This window comes from Pavona decussata, unplaced genomic scaffold (assembly GCF_977016875.1).
Source record: "Pavona decussata unplaced genomic scaffold, jaPavDecu1.1 SCAFFOLD_98, whole genome shotgun sequence".
Taxonomy (NCBI): domain Eukaryota; kingdom Metazoa; phylum Cnidaria; class Anthozoa; order Scleractinia; family Agariciidae; genus Pavona; species Pavona decussata.
In genome coordinates, this window is record NW_028145514.1 from 657,729 (window position 1) to 669,991 (window position 12,263).

Here is a 12,263-nt window from a genome sequence, read left to right on the forward strand (position 1 = left end):
ATTTTATAAAACCCTTTGTTGTTTCTATTTCAGACTGATATATCAGATCGTTACAAAGACCCAGAATAAAATATTGGTGAAGTTGAGGATTTTTTGATAGAACTCCGGGACAGGTTGTTTGTTCCCTTAAAGTCAGTTCTGGTACAGTAAATATTTGAAAGTGAACTGCTTCTAGCACCTCTTTGGAGGAAAAGCAAGTTGGAGCAATGCTTTGGTGAAATCCGGGTTTCCAAAAATCAGACTCAGAAGACCAACTAAATAGAAGTTGGTAGCAAATACGAATGGAGTTTGGAAGTATTCGCATGAGCTATCAAGCTCTCCTTGACCCCCTCTACTGTTTACTTCAGAATTACATTCATTATTACCTATTTCTTCTTATGATGCATTTGTCAATTACCGTATATTAATCGTTGCTATTTGTCTCGTTTCACGCTGTAGAATTCCCAGTTGCGATAACAGCGTTCAATATTTCAAGTGACTGGAGTTCCATCAAGACGGAAGGACCCGTTCACTGCGTTCTAGACGTCAAAGGCTTCCCGGCAGAACCCTTCAGTTCGGAAACTTTTCAAACTGCCTTTAAGGCCGAATGTATTGTACCCAACAAATACCTAGAGTTAAGAACAAAATACGTTCTAAAGCAACAAATAATTGTGGGGCAGCTAAGTGACACCACAAGGCCTCTCCTCAGACGAGATGGACGCAATGGACACAGAATGTGAAAGGAAATCTGCTAAGGTACAACAGTAAAACCTAAGCATAAGCAACAAGACCCCAGCTTGCTCTTGTTATTTATGGTGTACCCTTAAATAGGATCGAAAATATACAAATACACGCCCAAGATAGAACATATACAATGAAGACGGCAGGGAAGTGAAATGAAAGAATTCACTCCACACATCTCCAGCTGAAAAAAAAAACAAAAAACAAAAAAAACAGTCACTTTGGAAAGCATTCCATGCCATAGACTGTGTTTTTTTGGTATGGTGTGAAACGTATTTAAAAACAGAACAAAGCCACGTAAACTTTTCAGATAACGAGAAAGATCTTGTCACAATGTTTATGATACTTTCTTCCAGCTGCATTAAAACAATTCACAACTTTACAGAGACGCACCCTTTGGGGGCGGACAGCTAGAGCGTTTCATTCACGAAGGTGGCTGTTCTAGAGACGCAATTTTACAAGTAACCGTGGTTCCTTTTTCCATTGATAATTTTTTCTGCAGGTGTGTCAGATATCAGCTGTAGCAAATGCACTTTGTCAGCGTTACAACATCCTCTGCAGACAGATACCTGATTATGGAGAAGAACTCAGGTAACTTTAAATGGTCGCCGTGACTGAATCATAGATATTTCGCTTAGGTAGAAAAAAGGGTGTTTATATACGCACATGTCCAACAGCCTGAGACGTTAATGGAAGCAATAACCCGCTTCTATTGGGATACTTGTATCTGATTTTTGTACACTGCTTACTTTTCGTATGTAGCTTTTTTTTCAAGATAATGACTTGAATAACCACAACACTTTTTCACTTAACTTGAAACAAAGATAGGGGGACAATTTCCCTCATGTGCAACCATTGAACTGGAGATAGAGGGTACATGGAAAAAAATTATAAATAAGGACGGATTAAAAATTGGTGACAACGAGGAGAATTTTCGACTGAAAGCAGTAGCTTTCGCCCACTGGACATTTGGGAGATTCGGTGGCAAGCTGCTTGTGTGTGACTTGCAAGGTAAGTTGAAATTTTTACTCACAAGGGTCTAAAAAATTTTTGCACGTTACCTTAATTTGCCGGAGAATTCCAGTTGCGATAACTGTTGAATAATAGTAAGAGTCTTCCAAAACCAGAAAACCAATCGAAGATGGCGATTACCATTTACATTTCAGTTTCTTTATCGCCTTTTGGGTTCGTCATTGTTTCTGATATGTAGGAGATTGAAAACAGGGAAAATAAAAAACTGTTCAGAAATTTGGCACATTTAATTTCTTGCCAAGAGTAATTACTGGGATGTTTGGTGTGTTCTCTCACTGTCCTTAACATTTTAATCTTCTTTAGGTGCCAATTACCACCTGTCAGATCTGGAGATCGCCTCTACAGATGAAAGGTCCGTATAACATAGCATTTACACAATAAAGGTATATAAAAAATCAACAACTTTCTTTCATACGGTTTGGTTTTCTCTGGTATCCAAATTTTGGTAGTACTTCGGGGAGACGTGAGAGACTAAGTGTTCTGCTATTTTTAAACAAACTTTGATTTTATTGGCGATTTTAAGGCCCTACAGCAAAACAGTTCAGTTTAGTCTTGAATGAGAAGAGATGTTTTCCATATTTTGTCTCGGCAATTGTGGGCAATTTATTGTTCCAAAAACAAATAAAACACCATACTGACGCTAGAAAGAACGTCCACAGCGTAACTTTAGGTAAAATTAAGTGTGATCTTTTTATTATAGGTTATTTGGCATCAGTAATCTTTCCAGAATTGCAGTAGAGGGATTCAAAGCCGCACTCACCGATGCAACATTAATTGCATTGCACTGGATTTGCCTGGTGAGTATACAGACATAAGGCTTGTCACCCTGTTGAGAAATATTGGTAGATTTCGACCGCAGGAATTATTAACTAAAGCCTTGTCGAATTGTACATAGTAAACAAAACGATGCTAGGGACTACTGAGACGGGAGAATAATTGTGTTCTATTAAATATGCGCGGGACTTGGTAGAAGGTATATACGATGTGACAGGCTGTACACGGATGCAAATTAATTTACTGCCCAAAAAGCTGCAACCCCTAAATCTTAAGCCTTAACTAACAACCGTAGTAGTCAGTTTGTGATTCAGTAGTGGAATTGAAGAAAGAAAAATTAAAGGAACAGATGAACAGGAGTCGGGGAAGGAATCTTCAAAAACTCCAAAACGAGGAACGAAGTTAAACCATTATACCCTAAGTTTTTCCATTTTTTTTAGTATTTCACAATACGCATTTTGATTCAAATGGATGGTTCAAATAGAATTGTCGATTTTTAAGGGCAGAAAAATTATCTCAGTTAACAATTTATCTTCCAACCATGTTAACGTTTATACCAACAGGTTTTGACACATTAAGTACTGCAGATAATGAAGTGAATCAAGATCTGACAAGTCCCGAGGTAGGTAATGAACTATTGCAATTTGTGAACCAAATATTTCAGTTACAGTTAAATCAGTTTTATTTTGTCATTGTATAAAAGGAATAGAGTCTGTTTCACTAGTTTGTCTAGTTTTCTTGTCTCGGGCAAACAGCACTTAGAACCCCTCATGACTACCATAAGCAGGAAGAGAAAGAAGACGACAAAGTGTATGAAAAAGAAAAGCCAGTTGTATTTGTTACAAGCTCCAGTAAATTAGATCTGCAAGCAACGAAAAAGACCAAAACAAAGAGTGATACCTATGCTTACACAGTGATTGATGATGATTGTCCTGATCCACTAATACTGTATGGCTCACAATACACAACAGTTCCCCTGATGATCCAGAATCAAAACTCACGTTCTCTAGAGAAAGCAAAAACAGTATTTTAGACAAAACTTATTGGCTTCGTGATTCAGAAATACAGGCTGGACAAATTTTACTCAAGACGGCATTTCCCTTTCTCGATGGTCTCATTGATTCAGCGGTAAGAGGTAGACTGATTCTGCCTGCCACATCTGAGTTTGAACAAATAATCAATGTTGGGTCCCACTGGGTGTGTTTAAGCACCATTTCATGTATCCCTGGTGTTGTTAAGGTGTTTGACAGCCTCTTTAGGAAAACAAATACTATTACAATTGATCATGTCTGTCGCATGTTGCTACATAGAGGTAATGAAGTTAGTCCTTTTGCATTGGCATTCGCCACAGACTTGTGCCATGGTCTGGACCCTATAAAACGGAGTTATGATCAAGGATTGATGCGGCAACATCACGTTAGCTGTCTTGAAAGTGGAAAACTGACCCCTTTTCCAACAGCCTCCAGGAGAGTTCCCTACCACCTTGAAACAAAGAAGACAATAGTGCCAATTTCCTGCACCAGCCGACTTCCTTATGATCAGAAAAAATGTGTTGAGTGTAGCAGATGCCGTGGCTGATACCATACAGACCGGGTGACAATACCTGAGTGGGTCATCAACTCAAAAAGAACGTGGAAATATCAAACGTGCAAAAATGGTACTGCCTTGAGAGCAAGAAATTTGTTGGCTTGAAAAACAGAAAAAGTCAGGATAAAAACAAGAAAATCAACTCTTAACATAACAGAATTGCTCTCTTTACTGTTGATTTCACTGCTATATGACCTTCACAGTCAAACTATCTGTGAAGTTGGCAATAGACTTCCATCAACCATGCAGCTTTTTTTAATAATATTTTTAATACTTGTATATGAATCTACTTCCAGTCTTTTCATCTCTTTTTATATGTAGATTTCATGGAGTTCTATGAAATTGCATAGTGGAGTGTCTGTGGAGTTCCATGGAGGGTTCATGGAGTTCCATAGAGTTCCATGAAGGGTCCATGGAGTTCCATAGAGTTCAATGGAATGTTCATGGAGTTGCATGGACGTCCATGGGATTCTATTAAACTTCGTGGAGTGTTCATCAGGTGTGTCGATAGGATTCCATGGAGTACTTGAACATCTAAAATGTACCACATTCCATGGAGGAACAATGAAATCCACTGAATTAAGTTATGTCAGTAATAATACTCACTGTCGTATACAATGCCATGGAATTAAGTGTCTATGTAGAGGTTAAGTTTAAATGAAATGCATTATCTGAAGGACAATTATGACTAAACTAATATAAATATCTGTGCCTTCAGAAACATTTTATTATTTTCTCAATTTCCTTTGCCATTATTATTGGGGTGTTAAATATAAATCAACGTTTAATCTTTTTTTATAAAATAGACAACTGATACAATGTTCTTTAAGGTTACTTATGGGGAAGAAAGGTCGAATATTTCTCAAATAAATCTTTTTAGATAATCGTTGAAACAAGAGAGGGATGCAAAGTTTCGTGAAAACAGCATTAAAAATCTTGAAAAGAACGCGAGCTATCTGAAAAACAAAGTTTTGTAGGAAAAGCGGTGGGCGAGTGAAGGTGCCATAATCCAATTTATGCGGGACGTGTTCACATATTACGCGGCAAAATTTACCCGCGATCTTGAATTACCGGCAAATTTGCATATTTTGTTTACATCGTGTTCATCGCATGTCACAGCAAAATTTTACTGTGAAACAGCGTGTTATTTTGGATTGAAACATTGTGTAAAAGGTTATTATGAAGAAAGCTAAACTAGAAAAGTCGCCTTAGGGGAAAGTAAAGAAAAAACCAGGGCCAAAGAAGGTCGACAAATCATTTGACAAAGCCAAAAAACTTCAGCTGGCGGAGAGCGACAAGGGCTCTTGGTACAACCAGACAGATTTTCTTTCCAACCCATCCACTTCGAAAGATATCGGAGCAAGCCGGATGAAAATAACTGCCTCAGCAACAGAGAAGTCCGAGGCAAGCAATTGAATAGTGGAGAGTCCAACATCAGTTCGGAGTCTGAAATTGAAGATCTAGATGCCGGCGACAATCCAGCCACATTATTCCGAGAATGGACGGTCAGCAATAAGTACCACAGCTGCAACATATATTTTCGTGTGGTGATGGTTCAATTGATATTAAACTTTTCCTGCTCAGTCACAGACAAATTGAACCCCAAATAAAACTGTCTCCCTTTCTTTGTTTAGCTACAACCTGGGGAAGGGGGAGGGGTTTCTCATCTGAAAGTGGTGGGGCCTAAGCTTTTTAACCCCTAAAAGAGACCATTTTAAGACACAGGCAAATACATATATTTATTATAATGGCCCCACCCCTTTCATATGACAGTCCTCCCCCCCCTCCCCCTCCCTTCCCCGGTGACAATCTCATGCTGAGCTCAACAATGATAAGGACATGTCAAATTATCTTGTATTAAATTTTGAGGAGAGAATCGTGGCAGCTTTTTAACTGGTCCCAGCACAAGGAACACTCGAATTGAACGTCTATGGAGAGATGTTGTGGAAAGCATTGTTGCTGTCTTCACATAATTGTTCTTTTTTTTGGAAGCGAACAATTTATTAGACCCTGGAAGTGACAGTGACATGTGTGCTCTACATTATGTTTTTTCCCCCAAGTGCAGAGGCTTTTGGGCAGATTCGTGTGACGCTTTAATGTATATTCATTATGAACCGAACACAACAGAACACCCCGGCAATTGTGGGCCTCTAGATGCCTGATGAACTTCAATTCCCCCAATGCTGGCATCCGTGACGTTATCGATCCTTCAATACCACAAAACATTGATATGTATGGAAATGACCCTTACGCACCTCTGCCAGACCCAGATGATAAGGCAGGCGGAGTTGAAGTTCCTGCTATTAATTTTGAAATTTCGGAGGTTTCACAAAAAGCGTTGAACAGCAACTTTAATCCGCTTCAGCATGACAGTAATGATGGTATTGAAATTTACTTGCAAGTGCTTGAATTTATACGGCGTTTAATCCAAGATGATTTATAGTAGATGAAGATGTACAACTAATTATACCAGCAAACGCTAGATATATTCTTGTATTTTTCACTGGTATTTTTCTTTTTTTTTCTTTTCCTTGTATAAAGTTTGAGTTCTATTTCCATTCTGAAGAAATCAATAATGATTATTATTATTTATATTTAAAAGGGACGTAATGTGTTACACACAAAAAAGCTATACCTATAAAGCGAGTGAAACTATTAACAGTTGGATCTTGTACATAAATTATCCTTACATATAATTACCAGCATTACAGCTATTCTCGATTTTGTATATAAGAAAATGACCCTAGGGGGCGCTTCCATTGCATTGTGACAGGATCCTCCTCTCATGTACAAATCTCATAAATTTTTATTATTGTTTTTTTGGCATGAAGAAATTGCGTTTGAACATTCTTACCTCCTATTTAGAAAAGTGCATCACAGCCTCCAACCCCAATAACAATATTAAAAAGAGATGTAGTAACTCAAACGGGTTGCTTTTGAACTTTTCTAAGAACCCCTGAAACTTATGTTAGACACTTGTGTTGTGGTCACACATATGGGAATCATGCCCTTGGGGAAGTCACACACTCATAATATTATTATTGTTACATTCATGTTGTTCCTATTTAGTTATTTTCATATGTTGATTACCAATACAGGCTGTGCTTCACTGAGTTGAAAGGAATTCGAATATCAATCAAAAAAGCTGGTGATGTTGTTAATTTATTTCATACAGAAAACTATTTTCAATGGATAGTAGGCTGTTTATGTCATAATTGAGCTATTTCCTAGTTAATTTTGGTTTATATTATTGGGACACTTCACTGAAGCAAATCAAGATTTTCCATTTCCTATGAATAATTGAAAACTGAGAAACTGTGTGTTTAGGGCAAAAAAAAAAGCTCTCAACAGTTGTTCTCATAGTTGATCATTTTACTTATAAATACTTTAAAAACCCATGGCCAAACATTCTAATATTGTTGCAACAATTGCATCAAACATGAAATTACATAATTTTCGTACAACAATGCTTACTGCAATGGTTGTCAATAACAGATGACATCACCTGAATAATGAAATAAAAAAAATACTTAGAATTATCCCTGAAAGTATCATATAGGTTCAAGGCTGGTTTCAATTTCAATTGGAGAATTGTAAGAAAGCTGGCTAACCACTGGGTCCTACGGAAGCTTCTAAGGGACACCCACTTTTACTCTTAATCGGAGATTGTTTTCTGAAAATTGGAGTTTGTTTTTTTGTGAAATCGGAGTTCGTTTTTGTGAAATTGGAATCCAAGTTGGCCCCAGACCTTGTCCTGTCACCATCGGCCTTCCCGTTACATCATGGCGGCTGTGCATGGAGTAGCTCTGGAGGAGTCGTTTAAAGAGCTAGGTTCTTGGTGTTTGACTAATTTATTTTTATCGGATGCAAAAGTAGGTGTGCGATAAAAACGTTAATTATGTTAACTATTCTTTCAGGTTGGTGATTTCATAACAAATAAGCTTACACTAGGAGTGGAGGTGGCGGAAAGATTTAAGAAGGAAAAGGTACCGTCAAATGTACTGCGTAAGCTTATTTGTATTATTTAGAGTTCCAGGCAGAGCCGTAACTAGCATTAGGCAAGACGAGGCAGTTGCCTTATCTAAGTTTTATACTTAAATAAAGAAATGCGACGTTAAAGTCGTTATTTTAAGATTGACAGTTTTGCCAGTGATTGCTATTCCAAAATGAACTAAGTGTACAGGCATGTGCACTACGTAGCTTCACGTTATACTAAGCCTGGTACCCTTCGTTTTTAGCTTAGTTGTGTGAAAACCTTCATTTAAAGCGCTTTGAATTATTAAAAAGACCTTTAGTGGTCAACTATTTTGTGATCTTATCTATGTTGCTCTTTCCATTAAACTTACTCCGTCCTTCAAAAATTATGCTTATGACACTTCCAAAATAAACTAACTGCGGAAAAACCTCTGTTGAATAGCTTTCATAATATGCAGACTGTAAACATGCAATTGTTCTTCGTAAAAGATATCATCCCAGGTCTTCGAGTTTGTAACCCAACCATTTTGTGACGTTATCTGTGTAGCTGTTTTTTAAAGTTATCTCATTTGTGACTTTTGGTTCGTGCGTGCTATAATTTCAACAGTTGAAGTGATCTCATCTGTGTGGCTGTTAAAATGATCTCATTCGTGACTTTTGATTTGTGCTTATAAACGTCATGTTACTGATAGACTACATGTTTTGAATACACGTGTCTTTACACAAAATGACCTTACTTTACCCGGGTAAATTCTAATAGATCATACAGCGAACAAAAGCACGCAAGCAGGTGCAAAAAGTCGCCCCCGCTTAGCTTACTTTACGCTGGTAAAATTACATAATCTTACACAATCGGACACGCCAGAAGTCTTTATTGTTCTATTATGAGGACACACCTCAACCCACTCTGTAGAGGGGCTTAACTTCATATTTATAAAGTCCCAAATATTAAAATTTTTAATATTCAGAACTCGTTAATAAAAAACACTTCATAATAGATATTGTGAAATAAATTATATTGCTATCCCAAAATCCCATTTAACAACCTATTCAATTATTTGCCAAATTGGACAGTATATGGTCCAATGTAATCACACGTAATAGGGCTACGTACTGTCCAATTTTGGAAACAATGATATTAATAATTACAGACATTTATTGGAAAATAACTGGATTCGGTTCAAGGACTGAACTGGAACTAGATTGCAATGAAAGCTGTGGGAAATCTGTTTTAACTGAAATGATTGACAGCCGTCACTGCATAGTTCCCATTCAATCACAGGGGAAATGTACGAATTTATTTAAGGATTGATATTTTTCGACTTGTGCCGACAGATGATTCAACTGACGTTGGAGAAAATACTACTAAAATCCTCTTGATTTAAATGTTGTCTTTCCTTTGGATATATGTTGACAAAGCCACAATTATGGTGATGACAGACGAACAACTGTCTTCCTTGGGGATCAACACAATTGGAGACCGCCTAAGACTTAAAGCGTTTTGCTCGCCCCCTGCATCCACATCCAGCAAAACACCAGGCGTTTCCAATTCAGAGAGGCAATTAAAGATAGATAAAGTCAACAATATTCTTAATCAAAGTAAGCAAAGCAGGAGAGCCGATGTAAAGAGCAAGTCAGCTGATTGTCCACCAAAGGTGTGGCAAAAGGAAACCCTTAAGATGGAATTTGGTTGGAAGCATCTGTCCAATGGAAAGTTCAAACAAAAATGCAGTGATCATGGAGCTGGAAAACGTCAGATACATGTTGCCAGGGATGCCGGTTACGAAGATTGCCTTCAGATAGCGAATATCTTGTGCCTGTCTTTGAGAGCACCTGGGATAAGATAATAAAGACGTCTTCAAGTCCTCAGCACTCATTGGCAATACAAACGAGGGAAAGGCGTTTTTTGTTGACCTAGAACAACAACTTGCTGAAACAATAGACAAAGCCAAACAGATGGAGAAAGAAGCTGCAGAGAAAGAGAGGCGTGCACATATGGAGGGAGAAATAGCCATTGCAAAGGAGGAAGCAGAGGAGCAGCTGAGAAGGGCTCAAGAGCAATGGGTTCCACGTGAGCCTTTAGATACTGGTGTCCTTGTTGCAGTACGTCATGTCGACTTAGGAGTACTAACACGTTCCTTCCCCTTGTCATGCACAATGTCGGCTGTATACAATTGGATTGGGTCCCTTAGTCTTTCACCAAAAATATTTTAAATTTACTAAGATGCCTAATTCCACCATGTACCCAGACGAAAGTGTGACCAAGGCAGAAAACGAGCTCCTCTCTATGGTTGAAGAAAGTGATCCACTACCGTTAGCACAGGACGAAAATGACGCAGTCTTCTATGAGGCAGGGGGTGATGGGCCTTGGGCGTTTGAAGAGACCATATTGGATATCAGTGACAAGCCTCCAGAGGTTCTGCTGCAGGGTGACATGGAAGCAACGGAAAAAGAGCAGCGCACACGCGACAGCTATGGAAATTTGGAGGCACGCCGAAAGCAGGAGCAGCATGCACAGGAGACAAAAAAGCAGGCAAAGATCATCACCATCAGTTGCCATAACATAACAGAACTGATGAGCATTTACGAAGACCCACAAATTCCTCAGCACAACCTTTTGGTATATTTTGACGAAGACTCTGGCACTGGAGACGGGGTGGTTTGCGAAATGTTCTCAGTTTTCTGGGACAGGTTCATGATGTTCAACTGTGAAGGAAGTTCCCAACACACCACATCAGTATCGCCAGTGATGCAGCCTCAAGATTATGTCACAGTGGGGCAAATTTTGACCTATGGCTTCGTCATTTGTGGAAGTTTTCCAGTACAATTAGCACGAGCCTCCCTCCACCAAGTTCTGTTTGGTACAGTAAGCAATGAGTGCCTTCTGGACAGCTTCCTGATGTTGCTACCCGAGAAAGAACGAGAAGCGATGCTTGTTGGTTTAAATAGCACAAAGCCATTTCCGTTAAAAGAAATGGTCGACATCCTAGATGATTTCAAAGAAACAACAATGCCCTTGTCTGCCAACCTTCGGGAGTTGCTAGTGAAAGTAGCTACAGCAAAGCTTATCACCAAACCGTTTCTACCCTTGCTAAAGTTGACAAGGGATGGCGGATTTTTGGAATGGCATGACAACCGAGGAGTTGGATGCGCTTTACAACATGTGTCACCTGACCCCAACGAGAGTCGCCCATCATTTGAGTCTGCCGGTCCTGGGTGATCCACAAGAAGAACAGGTTTACCGGTGGTTGCAGCGGCACGCAAGAAACATGGAAAGCAAAGTGGCAGTGAAGTTTGTTCATATCTGTACTGCCTCTGATGTTCTTCTTCCAGATAAATAGCTTTGACAACATGTCGGAAGGGGCTATTTGACCAACGGCACATAAGTGCTTTTGTACTTTAACTGTGGCACGTAACTACTGACCCTTCAATCATTTGAAGGAGAACTTTGACAATTACTATCATGATCCCACTCAGTGGGATTTATCAGACTTAATACACTGATATTTGTAAAACCTGTCTCCGTAAGAGATGATGACTGACGAACAGCTGTCTTCCTTGGGCGTCAACACAGTTGGAGACCGGCTGAGAATGAGACTGTTTTGCTCGCCCCCTGCATCCACATACAGCAAAACACCAGGCATTTCCAATTTAGAGAGGCAATTAATCCTATCCAGACCGGGGGGAAGCTTTTTTTGCCTGCTCAAACTTTGAAGTTATGCCATTTTAAAACGGTGGATGCAATAACGACCGAATTTGGTGACTTTTCCTAAAAATTATCTGGGAACATTTTGGCGATAGTATTTTGTGGTCTCCAGATTTAACGTTTCCATGGCAACCATATTTTGACAGCCGTGTTTTACCATATTCTCATTTCTGCCATTTATAATAGCAGTTTTTCGGTTTTTTTTCCGGAAATTTTACCAATTTTTGATCACTTTATAGTCAGGGAGCAGATGTCATAAAATAAATGTCCGTGGGATTTTTATGGTGAAAGCAAACCACCTACGTAGATGTGTTAAGGGAAACCTGAGGAACAAAAAAAATGTTGTCGGCAATTTTGTAACCCGCACCGGCGGCCGCTATGGGGGTCTATTTTTAGACCTATATGGTTCAACATGGAATCCAGGCTCGAATATAAAATGTAATGTAAATACAATTAACTACAATAAATT

At 38.9% G+C, this 12,263-nt stretch overlaps 2 pseudogenes; both read left to right on the forward strand.

Moving 5' to 3' along the window:
- The first annotated feature begins 693 nt into the window (after nucleotides 1-693).
- LOC146472505 (uncharacterized) lies at nucleotides 694-4,354 on the forward strand (annotated as a pseudogene).
- A 191-nt stretch (nucleotides 4,355-4,545) lies between these two features.
- On the forward strand, nucleotides 4,546-6,556 carry LOC146472506 (uncharacterized; annotated as a pseudogene).
- The last annotated feature ends 5,707 nt before the right edge of the window (nucleotides 6,557-12,263 follow it).